Source organism: Ambystoma mexicanum, chromosome 12 (assembly GCF_040938575.1).
Source record: "Ambystoma mexicanum isolate Mex_15411 chromosome 12, UKY_AmexF1_1, whole genome shotgun sequence".
NCBI lineage: Eukaryota > Metazoa > Chordata > Amphibia > Caudata > Ambystomatidae > Ambystoma > Ambystoma mexicanum.
The window spans coordinates 970,215,189-970,227,751 of NC_090936.1; positions in this window are offsets into that span (position 1 = coordinate 970,215,189).

Below are 12,563 nucleotides of genomic sequence, written 5' to 3' on the forward strand. Positions count from 1 at the left end.
GGTGCTGACCATATAGAGCATAGAAAGGAGAGAACCCAGTAGAAGCATGTACAGCGTTGTTATAGGCGAACTCAGCGAGATGTAAGATGCATAGCCAGGTTGCCTGTTGCTGCAGTTTTAAGCAACGTAGATATTGTTCCATCGTTTGGTTGACTCTCTCGGTCTGACCATCCGTTTCCGGGTGGTAGGCCGAGGAGTACCGTGCGTCAACACCCAGCAACTTGGTCATTGCCCGCCAGAAGCGGGATGTGAATTGAGATCCCCTATCAGAGACAAGAATGGAAGGCAACCCAAAAAAGCAGAAAACGGACTCAAAGAACAATCTGGCCAACACTGGAGCGGCAGGGATCCCTTTACATGGAATGAAGCGAGCCATTTTGGTGAAGGAGTCAACTACCACCCATATAGTATCGAAACCCTGCACCTGAGGTAGGTCCGTCACAATGTCCATGGTCAGAGTGTGCCAGGGCTTCGGGGGCCCAGGCAATGGTTGTGATAGGCCTACCGGGCATCCCCTGCAGTGTTTACATTGGGCACAAATGGAACATGTATTTACGTAACAGTCGATGTTCCGCTTCATGGAAGGCCACCAGCACCAACGTTGTAGTACGGCCCGGGTCCGTGTCTGGCCAGGGTGACCATTGATGGCGGCATCGTGAGACCATTCTAGGCCCAGAATACGGGTGTCGGTGTTGGGCAGACCTAAGCGGTTTTGCACAAATGGCAACCCGTCATGATATACCGGGTCCCAGTCTGACAGTTGATCGGGATGGAGTTGTACCCAGTGATGGACAGCATCCTAGAGTTACAAGGATGGCGTACAAAGGCAGATTACATTACCCTTATCTAAAAGGGTGTCAGGAAAGACCGGCAAGGCAACACCTCTAGGAGAACGGGATAAGGCGTCGGCCTTACCGTGTGCCGTACCAGAGCGGTGCTTGATTTGGAAGTCAATTGTTGCAAAGAACAGGTGCCACCTAACCTGTCTACTGTTCACACATTTGAGGGAGGCCAGGTCCTGCAGGTTTTGATGATCCGAATATACAGTAATGCGATGTTTGGCTCCCAGGAGATGGTGCCCCCAAACCCGGAAGGCGTCCATCACCACCAGGAGCTCTTTCTCCGTTACCGTGTAATGTGCCTCAGTGGTGTTAAATTTGCAGGAATGGAAGGCTACAGGATGTAATCGACCCGTGGTGGGACAAGCCTGGGAAAGAACCGCCCCTAACGCAAAAGAAGAGGCATCCGCCTCAACAATGAAAGGGAGTTCCGGGTCCGGGTGTTGGAGAACTGGAGCTGTGGTGAAGGCGGTCTTTAAGGTATCAAAGGCTCTTTGATGTTCCTCCAACCATTACCATAGAAGAGAAGCCACAGATGAACCGCCTGTAAAAAATTGGCAAACCCCAAGAAAGACTGTAGGGCGTTGAGGGTCTGTGGTGTGGGCCATTCCAATACCGCCCGCACCTTCGATTGATTCATAGCCAGCCCACCAGGTGTGATATGAAACCCCAGGAACTTGACGTTATCCACATGAAATTGACACTTCTTGGTTTTTGCAAAGAGGGAGTGTTTTTGCAACCGTGAAAGCACCTCTCGGACATGCCGTACATGTTCGTCCAGACTCTGAGAAAAGACGAGGATGTCGTCCAGACAAACGACCACAAACACGTCCAGGATGTCGCTAAAGATGTAATTCATAAATCTCTGGAACGTGGCCGGGGCATTGCACAAGCCAAACGGCATGACTGCATACTCGTAAAGACCATAACAGGTACAGAACGCAGTCTTCCACTCGTCCCCTTTGCAGACGCGGACCAGATTGTACGCGCCCCGTAGGTTCAGTTTAGAGTAGATGGAGGCGTGTGTCAAACGATCGAGTAGTGGTGTTATGAGAGGTATGGGATATCGATTCTTTTTGGTGATTGCATTGAGTCGGCGATAGTCCACACAGGGACGGAGATCTCCCTCTTTTTTGGGGACAAAGAAAATGGGGCTAGCAGCCGGTGAGGTGGATGGACGTATGTGCCCTAATCGTAGAGATTTCTGCACATATTCTTTCAAGGCTTGTTCTTCGGAAGGGGAGAGAGAATAGATACGGCCTGTAGGTACAACAGATTCAGGAATCAGGTCGATGGGACAGTCGTAGGGGCGGTGTGGTGGAAGAACCTCAGAAGAGCCATGATCAAACACCTTTGCATAATCTTGGTATTCTGCAGGGACGCTTATGGCTACCATCCCTACTACATGGGAATCAGTTAATGGGGTCTCAATGTTTTCCAATGTAAGGTGAGCGATAGCCCCTAAGGCCTGTGCTGGTGTCTGGTCCCCTCTAGTCGTGGGAAGGCAGAAGTTCTGACAAACGTCAGACTCAAAATGTACCCGACCCAACTTCCAATCGATAAGCGGATTGTGTTCCTGCAACCAGGGTATCCCCAAAATAAGAGCGAACTGTAGCATAGATATTAGATCAAAGCTGATTGTTTCTTTGTGGATGGACTGGATGGTCAGGAGTAATGGTGCTGTCTGCTGCTTAATGGCACCAGAGACTAAAGCAGAACCGTCCACCGCCTGTACGGGTTCTGGCCGTGTCTTGTTCACTAGAGGTAGGTTCAGAGTATGGGCCAATGTAATGTCAATGTAATTGCCTGTGAGTCAATGATAATGGTGACTGGGTGTGTTGTTCCTGGGGTGGGTTGCAGGATAGCCTGTACATGGATGGGCCTTATTCTCCCAAAAACGGGAACATATTTCGGGGAAAAACAAGAAGTGCTCGATCCAGCCCCCGGTTCTACGATCGAGCAGTCCGAAAAACCTGATTCTTGGGTTTTGGGCGACGAGGACACTCCTTAACAAAATGGCCACTTAACCCACAATAAAGACAGGCGTTGTCTGCCCTTCTTCGTTCTCTTTCCATTGAGGTGATCGGATTCCTTATACCCCCGATCTGCATGGGTTCTCCAGAGGATTCAGAGGAAGACGAAGGAGCAGACAAGGCTGTTGATTGCGTAAACCCGGCTTCGGCTCGGTGTTCGGAGCGTCGAGAATCCACCTGAAGGGCCAAATCCACCAGATCCTGGAACTGAGTTGGCAACAAGGGGACAACTGAGAGGGCATCCTTCATGACATTACTTAACCCTCTATAGAACACTACCGCCTTCTTGCATTCGGGCCAGGACGTTTCGGCTGACAGTTGATTGAACTGGATAATGTATTTGATAAGGGCCCTCTACCCTGGTTTAAATCTAACAGCTCTAGGTCTTGGGATTGAAATTTGTGCCTAGTGTCAAACACGTGTGACATTTCAGCCACGAACAGATCAAAATCGTATAGGGTGGGACTGTCGTTCTCTATTAGTGGGTTGGCCCATGCTGCGGCTGTGCCAGCTAAATGTGATAACGTAAAAGCCTCCTTTGTGGTGGAATCAGGAAAGGCCAGTGGCCTGCACAAAAAGTGTAATTTACATTGGTTGAGAAAAGTTCTGAATTTTCTAGGATCACCATGATACCTCTCGTGGGCCGCTAATGGGAATGGTGAGGGGAGTACCATGGGAATGGGATTTTGGGTGCGGGGAACAGGGGTTGGACGGGGTTGTGGTGCAGGCGTGGTGTCCCCAAATTCTGGATCTGCGGGTGGGGATGTCAAGCACTTTGTATAGTGTCAAGGCGCTGATGGATAGCTGTGTTGGCAGCGGCCATGTCAGCCCGTAGTACTATGATAGCCTGAACCATAGCGGCCATGGGGTCGTCCGTGGCTCCATCCATAATCAACACGACAAAGGCTTCACAGTCTGTCGTGACTTAAGTGTTGTGAAGATATGAGAGACCTCCATCCAGTGCTGCACAGAAAGAAACCAAAGCCACTCTCTGCGCAGACTTGAGGCCATCGGTGGGAGATGTTGAACTCCCGACCACGGAACTCCTGGAGACCCCAAAACCGCTGCAAAGAAAACAGCAATAAGTACCAGGCAGTAACAGTTACCACTACTATGGAATAAGCAAAAAATGGCTTATCAGGGAAGGGCAGAAGGACACTGCTAACCCTTTAGGGTTGGGATCGGGAGGTTCCGGGACTCACGTGGGCAGCGGCTCCAAATGATAATGTTTGACAATGGAAAAGCCCACTGAGGTGTTGTGGTGAAAAGGCCCACCTGAAGAGAATCAGGTATCTGTGGAATAGTTCCTAGAAAGTCAGGATAACTAGATGCCAAAACAAGAGGAGTATCCTAAGAAGTCCGTAAGCAATCCGAGGTCAGTTACCAGTGGAAACAACAAAGTACCAACAACCAATAAGGGCAATCCAAAGAAGTCTGTGAAAACAGTTCCAGGTCGAGTTTTCCAGAAGAGCATAAACAGGTAAGTGGCGCCAAACAGAGATTCAAAGAACAACTATGAAGTGGTGACCGTACGGGATGTCAGTGCTTTAGTACTGACCGCTTCCTGGACACATGACGCAGAACCGCATCACGTGAACGGGATCACGTTAGCGGGAGCCGGCGGTCCCGTGACACGGAAGCATTCATCTGATTCTTCCATCTCTCAAGCACCAAGGCAACTACCAACGGGAAAATGGGCGCAATCGGGACCGCGTAATGCCGGTGGCATGCTGCGGACGTCCTTGAGGGACAAACAGCTGTAAACGTGAGTCCCGAACCTGATGAGGGGAATGAGGAGAGATCGAGGGACATGGTCGGGCTAAGGGAACCCTAAGGGTGTTAGTGGTGGTGAGTGCAGGGTGTGCATTGTGTGTGACAGCAGATTGCGTGACACAAGGTAACAGTGAGGGGGTTACTTCCCTTCAGCATTTGTGTAAGACATTTCTGCCTTACAAGGAGAAAATATGTAAATATAGCATAGAATGGTCCAAAAGTACAGAAGGTAAATTAACTAAGCCATGGCCACCTTGTGGAAGTTTCTTCAAAGACGTGCAGCGAACGCTATTGACACACATACAGGGTGCTTACAGGGGGAAGAAATTGACCGAACGCATGGCCATATTTGAGTTGTGTTGCATGTTTCAGGAGGGAGAGGGGGACAACGCGAGGCGTCAGTGGATGCTAAGCCAGCAGGAGGTGAAAGACCAAGGGACCCATCCCTCCGTACCTCCACCTACCCCTCCAAGTGTAGTGTCTGATGACACAGATGATGAACAGGGAATGTATCCAATGAGGGAACTAAGGGCAGCAGAGGGGTACTCAAATCTGACATATAAGCCACCACCATACACTAAGGTGGATAAGCAGAAAGGCGCAGGACAGCCAGCTAGTGATGCAGGGGCGAGTAGCGAGGTGCAGCAGCGTGCGAAAGAGGAGTTCGAGGGCATAAGCACAAACAAATGGATAGCAGTGCAGGTACTATTAAAGCTTAAAGGGAAGACTGATGGAGAGACAGAAGGGACGAGACGACTGAGGTGATAGAAAGCCTGAAGAGGGACAGCAGCACGACAGACTGGGCAGAACTAATGGAAGAGGAGGACAGAAGGGAGAAGGACAGGGAAGTGAGGTTAGAGTGCGAAGACAGAGAGAGAAGGAGAGAGGAGAAACTGGAGCGGTAAAACAGGAAATGAAGAAGGGAAGAAGAGAAGGTGCACTGAGGAAGAGAACGGGAAAAAAAGAATAGAAAGGGATCTGAAGGAAAGGAAGAGAGCTGAAAGGGAGATGAGGGAGAAAAGAGATGGAGAAGGCAGAAAGGCAGAGAGAGATAGAAGAGCAAAAAAAATGCAAGTTAGCAGAGAGTGAACAGAGGAAGTTGCAGTTGGACAGACTGACAAGAGAATGAGCGCTCAGGGCGGAAGACGAATAAGCAAAAAGGGCAGTGAGGACGCAGGCAGCGTTGGACAGGGAAAAGAATAGGCGCAAGGAGGACAGACGAACTGAGCCACATAGCACAAATTCACGAGGCAGGTGCGCGACAGAAGGAAGTGGAACAGGCCTAGTATAATTTAGTAGACATCGATCTTAGCGTGAAACCTAACACAGACTCGACATCAAGGAGACTATGTTTTGCCAATGATTCCTGTAGTAACATGGACACAGGATCTGACAATGACGACAACCACAGTGGGGACTTGAAGGGGAGCAAAGCCGGTCACAATCCATGGGGACAGACACATGGGCGTCAAGGGAATTTAGGACTAACAGACAAGGAGAAGGCGAAGCAGTGTCCCTAGTGGGTACAAGTTACTGGGCAACAACGTTTCAATGAGCCGGATCAGAGGCATCATACTTGAAATAACGTACAAACAGTGTCTATACACGGCTCCGGCGGGGAACCCCTCAGATAGCATCAGGATAAGCGCAACTGACATGTCAAGAGATACATTGTTGCGCAAGCAGCAGACACATTGAAGGAAGGTAATTGCAAAACTAGTTAAACACAATGAATTTCCACATACAGCAGAGGCCTGGATGCCGCACAACACTTGGAACATAGTGCTACAAAGGAAATAGCACGTGAGCAGCAGCAACACAGAGCAACACAGAGCGCTGGCTGTGGAGACAAAGCCACTGGATTGCGGCAAAGGGCGTGCATGGAAATCAGACAAAGACGGCATTAAGGAGAAGGGCCTGTGGATTCTTGGGGGAAATGGTGGTCCGGCCCACATGAAGAAGGGACAGCGAAGTACAGCCAAAGGCGAGGAGCGAAGTAAAGTGCTCACCAACGCAGCCCTGAAGACAGCAGGCAGGAGGGAGTGTGGAGTAAGAGGAGGCTGGCAAGGACTGGCACAAGTGACTGGAGCCAAACTGGAGAGGTGGAGATGGGGGCGATGAGTAGGATGCAAGTAGCCCCGCTGCATATGGAGGCCATTTGACAAGCTATGACAGTACTGAGTCCCTCAGGAGCACAGCAGCGAGGGCTCACCGGTACCCAGTGGGCCCCCATTGCCTGATGAGGCGTGCAGCAGCTGAGAAGTAAGGCGGGGTGTAGTGTTCATGCACCTGCCAGAGCTAAGGCACAGGGTACCAAGGTAGTCAGCAGCAAACAGAGGAAGGGGGGTCCCATTGCAGGACGGTACATAGAGGTGCACAGGTGCAGTGTTAAGACCAGTGCACTGGGGGGTCTGTACAGCTTGTGGCTCCACGTCAGAACCCATGCACCCAGCATAGAGGCCAGACGGATGCCGCCATGGGATCGACACATAGAGAGGAGTAGTACTGCCAAACAGCAGACCGCAAGAGCCGCAAGGTTATAGAACTCTTGGATGCAGAACGCGGACGCATAGTCATATGGGCAGCAACCGCCCGTGCAGTTAAAACGAGGAGCAGAGTCCGAGAGTAGCTATTGGAATATATTCGTGCTCTCAATGCGGCCCGGTCTGAAAGTGAGGTGAAGCTTGGAAGCCATATCAGCAATACGGTGCAATTCTGAGCGAGGGCCCGACGTGATTAGGCTCGACACACAAAGGGATCGACCACCCAAGCTGCGAAGATATTAAACGCCCACAGAGTCCTGTGGCCATTGGACTGCTAACGGACAGCGCACCACACCGCTTGTAACAGAGAAAAGGGCAGTAGGACCAACAGTTGCAAACATCGCATCAAAGCCCAAGAAGTCCAAAGTGAAACAGTCATCAATAGATGCATTTGCCAAGTCAGCGCAAACGATGGACCATGGAAAAACAAAAGGGCCGGAAATACAAAGAGAGGTGTCCCCCAGACAAAGCGACCAGCAGATCCTTGAAGCCATTGCAGAGCTAAAAACGTCATTGGAATTCAAGATTGATGCCATCAGCATGGATGTGAATCTCTTGCGACAGGACGTTAGAGCACTGGCAGAGCGCATGGGTGTGCTGAAGAAAGAAGTAAAGGCTAATACGAGCAGCTGCAATGATAACTCCAAGGAGGCCTCCATACTGCAACAACAAGTGCAGAATCTGCAGAAGAGGCGGAAGGACGGGCCTGCAGAAATAATGTAGGTATTGTTGGGCTTCCGGAAGGCGAGGAAGTCGAGGAAGGCTCGAACCCGACAAACTTTATCGAAACCTTGTTGTTGCAAGAGATAGGTGCGGAGTCACTCACTCAGAGATTCACAGTCGAGAGAGCACATAGGGCCCTGACAAGGAAACTGCCACCTGGAGCCCCGCCTCAAACAATTATTGCCAAGATATTGAACTATAAAGATAGAGAAAGAATCCTAGAACACTTTCAGAAGGGAGGAACGATAAGCAGAGCATCAGCGACCATCACAGCGTACCCGGATTATACATTCTTGGTGCAAAAACAGAGGATGAAGTATGTGGCGGTCAAGAGAAGGTTACGTGCAGCAAACCTCAAATACATGTTGCTATACCCGGCAAAGATGAAGGTCATACACAAAGACTGAGCTGTTTTTTTCGAGAACCCGAGGATGTGAACAATTGGATGTACATGCTGAATTTGCTGTCGGAGAAGGACAACCAGACAAGAAGCGGAAGTGATAAGTGAACCAGCACTGCTTGCATAATGTATATTTGAACTGTGAAGCAGCCATTGTATAATGAGCAGACAATGTCATCCGGATTAGAAAATTGAACAAGAATGTAATGCTAGCTAAATGCAGGAAGCACCGGTGCCGCCAGGCCCTAGACGGCACCAGGAATCACACCATCACCCTCAATAGAGTAGGTTAGATAGGATATCAGTAGCCCGGTATCCTCACTCTGCACTCCGAACACTGGCTTTAGAGCCGGAATAGGAGCGAGATGCAAGGACACCTGAGATTCGGATCCGAAGCTGGGCAAGTGTGGGGAACAGTTGGGGAAGAGGAGAGAGGGGGAGTAGTTGGGATAGTTAATGGGGAGTTGGCCTACAGACATGCACAGCAGAGTGTGGGGGTGGGGGAGACAAATGGAGTGGGAGGGTAAAATGGCTCATGAAAGATGAGTGAATTGAAGATTGCAACCTGGAATGTTAGGGGCCTGAATAGTTATATAAAACGGAACAGAGTAATGACATATTTGAGACATCAAAAAATTGACATAGCCCTCCTGCAGGAAACACACCTGACCAAGGCAAGGCAAGATACCTTGGCACAGAAATGGGGCGGCACAACCTTTGCTTCCACATACTCGGCATATGCCAGGGGGGTGCTGATTTGGGTGGCGCAGACGGTCCAGTTTAAGGTCCTCCAGACCTATTTAGATGTGGATGGCATGATGGTCATACTTCGAGGGAGGGTGGAAAATAGAGAAATATGCGTGATTAACACATACAACCCTAATCATGACACGGCTACAGATTTCCGATCCTTGTATGCCAAGTTATGCCCATACAGAGATGGGACGCTGATGTGGGGAGGAGATTTTAATTGCACGTTAGACCCGGTAATAGATAGGTCGGATGGTAAATATACTCACCCATCCCCTGCAGTGAAGGCCTTAAACGCATTGCTGCATGCATTCCAGTTGGAAGATGTGTGGAGGACAATGCATAATAAAGACCAGGGATGTTCCCACTATACTGCTCCCACAAATCTCTACACAAAGCTAGATTACGTGTTTACGGGAGGAGAGCTACTGAGGGAATATATAAGAGCTGAATACAAGGCAAGGGTCCTCTCAGACCATGCACCTTTAGCAGTTACGTGGGAGGCTCTCCCACTCAGAGCCAGGTTACCAACATGGAGACTCTGGGTGGAGGCAATCAAAGAAGCAGGGTTCCGGGGACATCTAAGGGCGCAGGTAAAGGACTATTTTCAGCATAACAGGGGAAGCCTGGGTTCCTCAGGTACACTATGGCAGGCCTTTAAAGTGGTAGTAAGAGGAGCAGCCATATCGAAGTCAAAGGGCATTCAGGACGTGATCTTACTAGAATTGTGAGAGGCGGAGGGTAGGCGAGAGGCCATAGCGCAGGCAGGGGAAAAGTCCCTGGAAGAAGCAGAGGAGGTGGCCTGCCTACAACAAGATTGTCGGAGGCATTGGGATAAATTGGGCAATTTAAGTTACAGAAGGTACATCGAGAGACAACATGCGGAAGGGGACAAGCCAGGGCGATTACTGGCCTGGCTCTATAAAAGCGAGAACAAACGAGAGACAGTTAGAGCAGTGGTGGGAAGGAATTGAGAATTGTGCGAAACACTAGAAGGTGTAAATAAGTGCTTTAACGAATATTATAAATGATTGTATGAGGAAACCTCAGAGGGGGACATGGAGGAGATACAGGAAGCACTGTCTGAGATTAACCTACCAATTTAAGTATAGAAGATCGAGATATGCTGGAAGTCCCCATTACAATAGATAAACTAGAGCATGTGATCAAGGAACTGCCGACTGGCAAGGCTCCGGGGGCGGACTGGCTCCCCAGTGAATTTTACAAAGAATACAAGGCAGATATCCAGGCTCCACTGCTAGAAATGCTAAATGATTCCCTGGAAACGGGCAGACTTCCCGGATCTTTGAGGGAGTCGTTGATCGTCCCCCCTTCTGAAACCGAATAAGCCACACACAGACTGTGGCTCGTATAGGCCACTGTCATTACTGAATCAAGGTGGTAAGATACTGACGGCTGTAATGTCACTAAGGCTTAGATGGATCATAACCAAGCTTATACATTCGGACCAGGCAGGATATGTTCCGCAAATAAATATCATCATCAACTTGCGTAGATTGCACCACGTAATAGATTGTACCCAAAGAGATACACAACAATGCGTGGTGGCATCATAAGATGCAGTTAAGGTGTTCAACTCGGTTAGATGGCCATGGCTACTGGCAGTATTAGAAAGATTTGGTATGGGACCGACATATATTAAGTAGGTGCATCTGTTATTCAACGAACCAGTGGCTAGGGTCAAGATCGGCGCAGTTATATCAGAACAATGGCAGCTAAGTAAAGGTACAAGACGGGTGTCCGAGGTCTCTGATGCTCTTTATCTTGGTGTTAGAGCCACTGGCGGTTTACCTGAGGGACGAGTACAGTGAGGCAGGAATAGATACGCCGGGAGTAAGGCATTGCATCTCATTGTATGCAGACGATATGCTTCTTACTTGCAGCATCCCGAGACAAATCTACAATATGTTCTGGACGTGATGGAGCGATACGCGGCTTTGTCAGGCATAACTATTAACCTACAGAAGTCGAGTTTGTTTCCAATAGGGGGATATAGACGGAGCGCACACTGTCGGTATTAAATGGGAATTGCACAAATTCCGTTATTTAGGGGTGGACATTTAGCATGACCCTCAGATAGAACATACATGGAATACAATAAGAGCAATGAATGGAATTGAAAATTCTATGTCATTTTGGGCTAGATTACCATTGTCTAGGATGGGACGAACAGCGCTGCTGAAGATGGTGGTGCTCTCGAGACTCCTTCATTTCTTCACAAATGTCCCATGTGCCATACCGATGTCATTCTTTAATAAACTACATAGCATATCTAGGAACTTCCTGTGGCATAACTTAAGGTGCAGAGTGGCGCTCTGGAAGCTTCAAAACTCAACTTTCAATCAAAGGAAGACATCATTTTATGTTTCCCCAATACAATTTGACCATCCCGAAATATCACAGATTAAAATCACAGAAGCATCTTTGGAATTGACCGACGACTATGTTCATGGCCCTGATTTCACTATTCCTAGTGTGGAGGAATTATTCACCACCTCAAAATTGTAAACCACTGTGCTGCAGGACGATTGGATACTACGGGAGACAAAATAACTTGTATTTGGAAGCTGCCTGCTACAGATTATACAAATGATTACATGCAACCATAGGATATGTGGGAGTATTTGTGTGGAGCCATTGGTGAAGTTTACTCGTGTAGTCAAAGGCATCCACCTGAAGATCAAGGGTAGCTGTGTCCACTAACATAACACATTTTAGTGGTCCACACAACCCATTATTGGAAAAGTGCCTGCTGGAAATACACTTTGTTCTTCTGCTCTGTTGTTCAGTGGATCAACATTCAGAAAAGATTTCAAGTTTCTGTACATTTGTAGGACTTCAGTTTCTTGCAAAAACCTCTTAGTACAAATATCAGAGGAAGTTCTTGTTCCCCGCTATTAGTCGGGCCTTGAATCTCTAACAGATATCCATGGACAATGATCTTGCAGACAAAAGGGTTAGGCTTGCTGGCGATGGGCAGTGTGACAGTCCTGGTTTTTCAGCCAAGTCCTGCACTTACCACTTCCAGGACATCAACACCCAATAAATAGTGAGTTGTCGTGGTGCTAGTGTCTGAATGCACATCTTCTGTTGTTATGGAGAAATATGGCTTAAGTAAATTAATTGAACTTCTGCAATCAAGGGGAATAAAAATAGAACTGATAGCCACTGACAGGCACGTCTGAATAGCAAAGGCCATGCAAGAGATGCATCAATTTAATTTATGGCACATCGCAAAATCAATATCCCCAAAAATAACAACTGCCGGTACCAGAAAATTATCCAGAAGACATTTTAAAATGGTCACAGCCTATCAGCAACCATCTTTGGTGGAGTTAAAAATCTTGTGAGGGTTCCGTAGATATTCTTGTTGAAAAGTGGCGTTCAATGCTCCACCATTGTACAAACCTGCACTCATGGGAGAAAAAGTAGCATTTTCATGAGTGTGTACGTGTGTCAGTGGATACCTTTCCTGCTACTT